This window comes from Jaculus jaculus, chromosome 10 (assembly GCF_020740685.1).
Source record: "Jaculus jaculus isolate mJacJac1 chromosome 10, mJacJac1.mat.Y.cur, whole genome shotgun sequence".
Lineage (NCBI taxonomy): Eukaryota > Metazoa > Chordata > Mammalia > Rodentia > Dipodidae > Jaculus > Jaculus jaculus.
In genome coordinates, this window is record NC_059111.1 from 54,998,033 (window position 1) to 55,008,805 (window position 10,773).

Consider the following 10,773-nt stretch of genomic DNA (forward strand, 5'->3'; position numbering starts at 1 on the left):
AATAGTTCTTAACATACTTGTCTATCAAGGGGTGGTAACCATGGACCAGTGACATCTGGACATTGATTGCTCTTTCCCTCACCAAATGTAGGTATGCATTCTACTTCTTCCAACTTCTTAATCACTGTATGTGGTTGTGCTAGGAACTGGTAACATTTATCTACGTTTATATAACACTTTCTTTAACTTGGGGAGCACAAAGAGACCAGATGGAAAAGAATGAACATAGAACTTTAAGTCTAAGAGGAGAGTAAGGTGTGGGGGGTCCTATATGTTAGGGGAACAATGCTATATTTGGTAGCAAAGAAGTACACCATGAAAATTCATTTATAATGGTATGGTGCAAGTATGGTATATCCTAGCTTGCAATAACTGTCAGACTTATTCTTTGTTTTATTTTTAATGTAATATTCATTTGGTTTGCATTTTATGACTGTTTTAATGTATCAATACATCTATTAGCTATTTGCCTTTTCTCCTTTTTGATCTGAATATTCATATTCTGTTTTTTTTTTTAAGTTTTTTGTGGCTATTTTAGCTATAAAAGCTCTATGTGTATAATAATAATAATAATCCAAGACTTCCGGCAAAAATGGTGACTGCCTAGCTGAGCTGCAAATCCTGGGGAAAGAAAGGCAGATCAAATGGCTGAACCTTCACCAAGCTCTTAGAGGGAACACCTGAACCACAAGACACTAGAGAGGGTATGATGAAGACTAACCTTAATCTACAGCTTCCCTCCCCCACCTCTTCTCTCTAACTCTTGTATATTAGTTACATTTTTCCTCCTTTTCTTAGTGGGTACTGACCTGTAACTCCCAGTACCAGCATGTGGCTATCATCCACAATGAGCTTTTGATCAGAAAGACCTACAATGTTTCCTAAAAGAAAGACAGATTTCTGTCTGAGTACTTGATGACCCACCAAAGGTTGGTGGTAAGACCCTACTGCTGAAGACACCTTATGTGGTTGACAGGTAAAATGGAATGGCATGGCTGGAAGCTGGAAGAGAGTCAGTCCCTAGACAGTCAGCGGGTCTAGTGCCAGAAGGTGCTACATGGGCAACTGGGGGACCAATATCTGTCCAAGCAACTCATGGTCTAAACTATTTTGCAGCAAATAACCTGCTGTGATGCCCACACAAGTGCAATAGTGGCACACAGCCATGGTGGGAAACCAACTGCTCCTGATTTGGCTAACTGATCCCTTCAGTGGCAGGGGACCCATAGCTGGAGCTGGGAAACAAGTCAGAACCATATCCAAACATAAGTCCACTCTCCATTATCAAGCTACCATCATCAAGCTACAAGAGGGCCTATACCTAGTAAAATCGGTATAAAAAAGTAAGGGTTATCTCATTTGTCCTGGTGCTAACTTACTCTCCATTGGAAAATCTGCTTCTCTCTTTCAGATAGATGTGGATCCTAAGGAGAGAACCACCCCATCATACCTCAAAAGGACCCCGGCTGAAACTAAGAAAAATTGGCAAATTATACTTACCTGGCAGGGGAGATACCATGATCAGGAAGGTGGTTTTCCCAGGGCGAGGCTTATCCATTGCACTCCGGATGTGCTGACCCCTGCGATTTCCCCAAATGCGGGAAACTCGACTGCATAATTTGTGGTAGTGGGGGACTGCGTTCGCGCTCTCCCCTGAAAAAAAAAAAAAAAAATTGGCAAATCAAGCAAGGGTGCTGTTTTCCTGGTGAACTGGATACCAGCACAAGGAGAAGGAGACCAACACAGAGAAAAATCAACTCCTACCAAGTCAGAGAACCAGAGACCCAGAGGCCTCCAACACCTCATCACTGAAGCAGACCAAAAAGGAACCCAACATGGTTCAGGGAAATTTTGCAGAAGAGGGGGCGGAAAGAATGTCAGAGACACATGTTGGGTCATGATATGCAGAAACATTTATCCTACCCATAACTGTGGGCTAATTCCAAAATGTATGACCCATATACCTCAACAAGGAGGGGCCAAGAGGAGGGGGTAGGTCATGGATGAGCCTAATTATGGTACCAAACTGACAGTATTTGCTGAATACAAAACTAATTAATAAAAAAAGACTCAGATAATAATAACAATAATAATCCCTGACGAGGCCCACCATCTGTAAATATTTATTCAAATCTCATGAGTCCTTATAGTCATTGCCTAGAGATTTTTTCCACATAATTATTTTGGTATTTAATCTCAGATATTTCAATTTTAAAAATAGCTTTTAAGGTTTTTATGGTTATTAATTTATTAAGGCTCTTTTTACTGGATTATATATATGTTATCTCTAAGATTTTTCTAAAATTCTTATCACTTCAATTTTTATACCTCTGTCTTTTAACTAGAACTTACTTTTGTATGTATAAGACATAGGAATTTAATTTTGTTTTCTTATAGATGGATATATGTGCCATCATCAGTTGTTAAATAAACCTTTTTTGCCTTGAGTTTAAATGGTTGTGTCAGGGCTGGAGAGATGGCTTAGTGGTTAAGCGCTTGCCTGTGAAGCCTAAGGACCCCGGTTTGAGACTCCATTCCCCAGGACCCACGTTAGCCAGATGCACAAGGGGGTGTATGTGTCTGGAGTTCGTTTGCAGTGGCTAGAGGCCCTGGTGCACCCATTCTCTCTCTCTCTCTCTCTCTCTCTCTCTCTCTCTCTCTCTCTCTCTTACTCACTCACTCTCGCTCTCAAATAAATAAATTAATTAAATAAACAAAAATATTTTAAATGGTTATGTCATATGTTCACTTGTGTTTCCTTATCTATACCTGGATGATCTAATTGTCTGCTCCTGTAACTATTCAATGTGCTTGGATACAACTGCTTCACACTGTATTCTGATATCTGGAAAATTCACTCACTTGTCTTTCAGTTACATTTCTTAGTTATTTGTAAGTTCTGTTTGCTTTCACTTGAAATTTAATATCATTTTATCCAGTTCCAAGAAAACAAATCCAAGATGATACTCTAATTGGAATGATATAAAATGTGTAAATTGATTAAAGATAACTAATTTTTTTAGTAATTACATTTTCTTAAACCAAGAACATGGCATGCCTTTTAATTTATTCAGATCTTAATTTTGTAATACCTATGCAATTCTAAATATCTAATATCTAGAAATTGTTATAGCTTTCTTCATATAGATTTCTAATTTGTTTTGCTAAAATTTTTAGTGAATTGGCTGCATTAATTACATTATAGAGATAAATTACACTTTCCATTTCAATTAACTTCCTTTGAGTAAAAGAATAAGGCAGGATGCTAGAAAGATTTCTTAGTGGTTAAGGCACTTGCTTGTGAAATCTACAAACCTAGGTTTGATTCCCCAGTACATATGTAATCCAGATGCACAAGATGGCACATGTATCTGGAGTTCATTTGTGATAGCTAGAGGCTCTAGCATGCCCATTCTCTCTCTCACACTCTCTTTCTCTCTCTCTCTTCCTCTTTCTCATTCTCTTGCAAATAATAATAAAGTATTTTTTAAAAGAGCAAGGCAGAAGTGATTCATGCTATTTCCTAGACTAGACCTCAATATGCCTTGCATGTTTCTTCTTGTTCCTTTGTACCTTGTCACAATTATGAAAATCACAACCCTGTAGCTGCTGCCCCATACACCCAAACCCAGCTAAGAATTATTTGCAAAAATGCTTCACAATAGAGGTCAAGCAAAGACTCTATTTGCCATTGCCATGTACTCTTTTGAAGAAAGCAGCTCCTCACTATCTCTGAATAAAGCTGCTATGACTTATATGGTATGCACCAAGAGCAATCATCCAGGCATTTGACCAGAGAAGCCTGACTAGATATTGTCATGTATTGTGAAGCAAGCATGATGAGCTACAAATTACAAAGAGCTAATTCTCTGAGAGTCTTGAGTAAAGCTATGTCAAAGAGAGATGCACTATACCAGGCACCAGCATCAGCATAATTCTGTCCTCTTTCTTAAGAAAAAGGTCACTGCAGCCACTGTATGAGAGACAATTGTTCCATTCCTCCCATGCAGTCTGCTTATTGGCCAGACTTGAGAATGCTGGATATTCTCTCTGAGTTTGCCTATTTTGATAAGTGTCAACGAATCTCACTCTCTAACCTTTTATTTTCTAACAACTGTCATTTTTTTTTCAGTATTTTCCATATAATCATAACTGTGTTGTTTTGTCTTAGTAAGCTAACCTATGAGGTAGTTCCTACTAGTGGTCTGGTTTTTTGTTTGTTTGTTTTTTTTCCTTCAGTGTCATATGGCTTTGGGCTAAGGAACTGGGATATGCAGCATGTTTTCTCTGTCTCTGAGGCTGGCTTTCTAGGCTCCTGTACTTGTGGTTTTCAGAGCGCAGTCCTCAGCCCAGCAGCATCAGCCTCACCTAGGACTCTGTCAGAAATGCAAATACTTCAGTCCCACCTAGATCTGTCTTTCTAAACCTAGACTAGCACCTAGTGGGTCTGTATTTTAACATACCTTCCTCACCAAGAATCTGAAGTTTGAGAACCACTGCTCTATACCACAGGCCTCCATATAAGAATTATGAAGGAAGGAAAAAGTTCTGTGAGCAGAAACTATATAAAAGACTTTCTAAAGAAAGTGTGCTATATGCTGGATCTTAAAGGATAGAATGAATAAAGTTGATGTAAAAAAAAGATTGCATTAGACATGTAACCTTCCCAATACCCAGGAGTCTGAGGCAGAAAGACTGGAACATCAAGGATAACCTGGGCCATATAGCAAGACTTTGTCTCAAAGCAACAACAAAGGATATGACAGTTTCCAGCATCTACTTCCATTTTTTTAAATTGAACCATGAACTCTGAAGGAAGTGACTACTCAATTCAGTATTGAGATATATATGTACATATGCATATGTAAATATGCAATGCATTTTGTTTACTAAATAAATGTTTTGATGAAGAATAAAAAATGTACATATTATTCCAGGATTTCAGGGATATTGATTGTGTACTTCAGCATTTTTTATGCACAATTTTCTCAAAATTATTTTTTATCATGGTGCCTATATGTATGTGTAACTATGTGTGAATGTAGGCACGTGGGGGTCAGAAGACAACCTCAGATGTTGGTCCTTGCCATATACATTGCTTGAGACGGGATCTTTTTTTTTTTTTTTTTTTTTTTTGAGAGCAACAGACACAGAGAGAAAAACAGATAGAGGGGGAGAGAGAGAATGGGCACGCCAGGGCTTCCAGCCTCTGCAAACGAACTTCAGATGCGTGCGCCCCCTTGTGCATCTGGCTAACGTGGGACCTGGGGAACCGAGCCTCGAACCAGGGTCCTTAGGCTTCACAGGCAAGCGCTTAACTGCTAAGCCATCTCTCCAGCCCGAGACGGGATCTTTTTGTTGTTCCACTACTATGGACACCAGACACGCTGACCTACAAGTATCCAGGAACTCTGTCTCTACCTCCCATCTCACTGTAGGAGTGCTGGGATCGCAGATTATCATATCCAGCCTTATGTGGATCTTAGGAATGTGAACTCAGGACTTGTGCAATAAGCACTTTAACCACTGAGCCATCTCAAAGTTTCTAAACTCAAATTGCTCGTGCCATTATCTCATATGATTTTCAGCACAAGAGTTGTGTACTCCTATATAATTGAAGATGATATGAACATTTATGTTTATTAGTTTTGGTAACAACTTGATTATTACTTGAACAAATAAAAGTAGGAACTCCAAATCTAGTCTTGCTAAACTAAGAATACTAAAGAACTAGAGAAAAAAACTGAACCAAACAAGAAAGAAAACAAATGTATTTGTTGGATAAGAAGTATACTTAATTCACTAAAATAACAAGTGTGCACAGATTTATTAAGTAGAAGATTACAGGTACTATTATCATGAATACAATTCTGAAATGCTTCTATTACTAATTCTCTTATGTTGTTCCATTGGTACAGATTCCATAATGGAAAAGGAATATATTTCTTTTTCATGGCAGAAATGCCCTTGCTGCGATTTTGATAGCACTAACAATGCACTGATATGTAAACAATTCTATGATTTTGAATACCTGCTACAAATTACAAAGAGCTAATTCTCTGAGAGTCTTGAGTAAAGCTATGTCAAAGAGAGATGCACTATACCAGGCACCAGCATCAGCATAATTCTGTCCTCTTTCTTAAGAAAAAGGTCACTGCAGCCACTGTATGAGAGACAATTGTTCCATTCCTCCCATGCAGTCTGCTTATTGGCCAGACTTGAGAATGCTGGATATTCTCTCTGAGTTTGCCTATTTTGATAAGTGTCAACGAATCTCACTCTCTAACCTTTTATTTTCTAACAACTGTCATTTTTTTTTCAGTATTTTCCATATAATCATAACTGTGTTGTTTTGTCTTAGTAAGCTAACCTATGAGGTAGTTCCTACTAGTGGTCTGGTTTTTTGTTTGTTTGTTTTTTTTCCTTCAGTGTCATATGGCTTTGGGCTAAGGAACTGGGATATATATATATAATATATTCAAAGTGATTCTGAGTAAAAAAATAAAACATGTACCTCATAAAATGTCTCACTCCTCCAAAAGTAGAAAATATGGTCAACAACCAAACAAGAAGCAAGTAAGGCATATTGTGATAAAATATAAATATTTCTAAATATTTCATATAATTTTTGAAATAGAGTACAACATTCTTTAGAAAGATGGAGTTTTTGATGTTGATATATAAATTTTTGTCCTAACTTCTATAGGACACATTAAAATAAATCTAATTTGATTCAGTCTAGGCTATTAGAAAGAAAGTGGGTCAGAACTAATGTAGTAGACAGCTTCAGGTTAGCTGAGATGAACTTCCAAGCCAGGCACAATAACGGAGGAAAGTTGGCCCTTTCTTAAAGGACCAGACAGAGAGAGAGAGAGAGAAAGCCGTACCACACAGTACACTTCAGGAACTCTAAGCACTTTGCATATCTTTATATTGGAATTTCAAAAGCACCCCCACACCTTAGGGCTGGACCCTAACAGCCCAGTGACACCTTCTCCAGCTAGGTGGCTGCAGATCTAAATTACAATCTAATAAAAAAGCACTGAATATATTGGGGCCATCTATTCAAACTACCACAACTAAGATAAACATTTAAAAGACAAAGGAAAGTACTGAGGAATTTAAGATGAGCATTTGATAGATGCAAAAACCATCAGAGCCTATTGTTTAGGACCCAGAAGTTATATTGAAAGCAAATAAAAGCACTGACCCAGGCAGTCAAGGTTTGATATCCCTTCCCTTGTGTGGGATGGACCTTGCTTCTAACAAATTGGATATGGCAAAGGTAAACCCATATCACTTCTGAGATTAGGTTCAAAGACTGTGACTTTGATCTTGACTGTGTTCCCTCATTCTCACACATTCACTCAGAGGGAAGTCAGCTGTCATGCTAGAAGCAGCCTGATGGTGAATCTCACAAAGCAAGGAGCATAAAGAGGCCAAAAGTCAGTAAAGAGCAGAAACCTTCAGTCCAGGGCTGGAAAGATAACTCAGCAGTTAAAGGCACTTGTGTACAAAGCTGAATGATGTGAGTTTGATCCTCTCCAACTCCTACATGGAGCTGGATGCAAAGTGGAGCATGCATCTGTGATCCTAACATGCCTATGGCAATGGGAGGTTGCATCAAAAGAATCCAAAGCTCATAGGTCATCTATATCTGTCTCAAAGAAGGTGGAGTAAAAGAGGCAGGCATCTTGAAGTTGAAAGCAGAATGTACCTTGATGTGTACAACTCAAATGACCGATCCTTACACCACAGAAAAGATGTTAAGAATAAGGGATAATAGTGGCAGAAAACCTAAAAAAAATACCCTTCTCAAGTAATTCAATAACATGAGACTTTACTTTTAGTTTTGGTTAAGGTGTATCCTTGAAATTCCTTTATGAAATATAAGCATTTAGTTTTGCTCTGGAGCCAGTTGTTCTAGAATGTTTTAAAGAAAAAAAAAAGAGCAAAGTAGAAAAGGAAGACTAGTGAAATATGTTCCAAAGAGTATTGCCTTCAAGAAAGAAGGTTCCCTATTTGGGTTTTCTCAAAATAAGTAATTCTGAAATCTAGAATGGCATTTATTCTGCATGACAATTACCGGCTTGTCCGTCCTCCATGCCAGGCAATGAGGAAAAAAGTGGGTTGAAATTAGGTTTTATTTAAACATGCATTCCAACACACTTTTTTCAGGAAAAAAAAAAATGTATGCCTAGGCATAGAACATCATTGGCAGTCAAGTATTTAGTTACTAAATAAATCAATGAATTTGTGACTCCAGTGGATTAGAGCCCCAGAGCAGCATCCAGTGGAACTCCAAGGAAGGACCCACGCAGCCATAAAGGCTGAAGAAGCCAGACCACCAACACAGAGGCAGCCTTACCAAGTAGGCTGCCTGCTAAAACAACCACCATAATGCCCACCACTTCCCGAAGATTTTGAGTCAGAGGTTCATAACATAAACCTCAAAATGTTCAAGATAAAATCCAATATTACTTGACCTGCAAAGAAACAAAAAGATCTAAGCAGTCCTTAAGAGAAACAGCCACGACCAGATGCAAAACTCCATATCACCCAGGAATGGGATATCTCAGTTCAAGGGTTAATTAAGGATTTGTTGCTTCAGTTTATAATGGTGGAAACCCAATACACCCTAACTATGCTGCTGATTATAGTTAAAACTTGTGAGACCAAATATAAAAAGCAATTATCTGATGACTTTGAAAATAAATTAGAATAAGTGTATTGATGAATAAAACCAAAACTAAAAGAACAGCCTGTACTGCTTTGAGTTCCCTAGCTTTGTGTCAAGTGCACCTCAAATCCTGGAACTACAGCAAGTGTGGGAGGGAAAAATCTCCAAAAAAAACATTCTAATCAGAGGAATGGGTAGGTAGAAGTCCTGAAAGTGAGAGAGAAATGCTACTTTGTTTTGTGTTTTGGCTTTATTCTATTTTTGTTTGTTTGTTTGTTTTTGTTTTGTTTTTTGTTTTTTCTTCCAATCTGCCTTGTCCCAAAGCAAGACTTAGTGTGAGTATACTAACAGTGGTAGTCACATAAGCTGGGATGTGTCCTCATGGGGGGAAGAAAACAAACAAACAAACAGAAAAAAACAACACCTCTTTTCCCTTTTCTCCAGCTACAAGAAACAGGAACGAGCAGGTACTCATAGTTAGTTGGGACATAAGGGGTTTTTTTTTTTGTTTTGTTTTGTTTTGTTTTTGTTTTTGCCACTGTGTCCAAATGAAGACCTGGTTATAGGACTTGCACAAAACTGTGAGGAAGCCAAAACTCTGCAAGTACGGTTTTCAGCCAAAAGGCTGGGATGACTCTTGAAAAGTGAGGGAGTGAAGAAGGTGAAGGGGATTCTTTAGGTTTGTGTACTTCTGTAGAAGCCTTCACAAATTCTAGCTCATTCCTAAAATCTGTATGGTCAGACAGACCCAAATCAAAATGGTGAAAGGCAGTGTACAACAGACCCGGGTCCCTCACTGGCCGTCAGTGGAACACAAAGGATAGGTACAAGCAGCTGCTAAGGTTCCAAGAGCTTGACCACCGACAGAGGCTGCTTCACCAAGAAGTCTGCCTCCTAAAACGACCACCATAACAACGCCGACCATCACTGCCAGAGGATTTTTATAAGTAAGAGGCTCATAACATAACACTCAAGATGTTCAACCAAAATTACTTGGTATACAAACAACCAAGACATTCTAAACAGCTCTTAAGAGAAAGCGCCATCACCAGATGCTGACCCCAAGATGGCAGATGTTGGGATAATTAGACAAATATTGTAATGCAATTATTGTAATTATCTCCAAGCAGAATTATTTGTCTACTTTAGCTTCTGCACTTGCTATAATAAAATGTCCTTTATCTCTGGCCTAGAAATATCCTGTTTTTCTGTCATTATGGAGACATACAAGACTCTCTCTGTACTTCCTTACTTGACAATTTAACAAATACCAAGAATGACAGGATAAACATCACTATACAACTTACAGACATCTTTTAAATGACAAAGGAATACCACAAACAATATTTCCACAAACTTAATAATGTATGTGTAATTCCTGTGTCTTTTACACAATAAAAACCAGCAAAATTCAGAAGGCACAACATACTTAATCAAATATATTTTCTATCTGTAAGAATGTGATAAACATTGAAATTCAATCAATATACTTCATCTTAACAAAATGGAGAAGGAAATATTTATCATACTTTCAATAAAGGAAAGGTATTTTATAAATTTTTGTAGAGGTGTTGGAGAGATGGTTCCATGACTAAGGCACTTGACTACAAAACCTAATGACCAGGGCTCTATTCCCAGTATCCACGTAAAGCCAGATGCACAAAGTGGCACATATTTTGGGAGTTCGTTTGCAGACTGGAGACTCTGGCACATGTTCATTCCTCTCTCTCTCTCATTCTCTCTCTCTCTCTCTCTCTTTCTTTCTTCCCTCCTCCTTGAAAATAAATAAGTTTTTCTTAATTTTATAGAAAAAAAGCCCATAGGTGTAAAATACTTAAAAGTTTGTTTTGAAGCAAACAAAAAGATTAAAGACATAGAGGTCTCCTATAAATCAACAATTATGCAAATGTATTTGATTATATAAATATTCTCATGGACCAAGAACCAAAAGATGACTTACTTTGAATAAGAAAGCTTCTGTGCAAAAACATAGAAACCTGGAGGCCTGCATGGGGAACTCACTGCTCAGAACATGAGAGGATAGTGGCCAAGAACCAAGACTCAGCCTGGGTCCAACATCCATTCACCTGAAA

The 10,773-nt window shown here is 38.0% G+C and overlaps 1 non-coding gene across 1 annotated transcript; it reads left to right on the forward strand.

Annotated features, from left to right (window-relative positions):
• The first annotated feature begins 1,492 nt into the window (after window positions 1–1,492).
• Window positions 1,493–1,656, forward strand: LOC123464309. Its single transcript, XR_006639535.1, has one exon. It is a non-coding gene; the product is annotated as a U1 spliceosomal RNA (small nuclear RNA).
• Window positions 1,657–10,773: the final 9,117 nt, after the last annotated feature.